Raw genomic sequence first — 455 nt, 5'->3', positions numbered from 1 at the left:
CCACCCCTGACCCCTTCGCACGCAGCCCTCGGTGACCGCAGCTGGGCTCCGTGACTGTAACGCTGCTGTTATTGCCTAATTACCCGTCCCCTGCTCTGTTGCCCACAGGATTCATCTCTTTCTCTGGTCTCCTCCTCTCTCAAGGACTTGAAACTTCAGCGTTTACTCTTCCCGTTCTTCCCATCTGCCTGCACCCCGCTCCTGGTGTCGGTCACACGGCTCGGCCCTCCTGGTCCCTGCCTGGAGCCTGCTTAATCCAGCTCAGATATTCTGAGGGTTCGGCTTCCAAGATGTAATAACCATGGGGTTTTTCACGTACAAACTGTTATTTTTCAAATTATCACTTATCCACATGTAGGCAGCCTGTAACAGGTATGGAAAAAGATACCTTTCTTCCTGCTGCGACGCACTGCTTGATTCCAAGTATCCATTCCAAAGCACGGCAGGACTAGAAC

Source organism: Corvus brachyrhynchos, unplaced genomic scaffold (assembly GCF_000691975.1).
Source record: "Corvus brachyrhynchos isolate BGI_N302 unplaced genomic scaffold, ASM69197v1 scaffold48, whole genome shotgun sequence".
NCBI classification, from domain to species: domain Eukaryota; kingdom Metazoa; phylum Chordata; class Aves; order Passeriformes; family Corvidae; genus Corvus; species Corvus brachyrhynchos.
Note: the sequence above shows the minus strand (reverse complement) of the source record.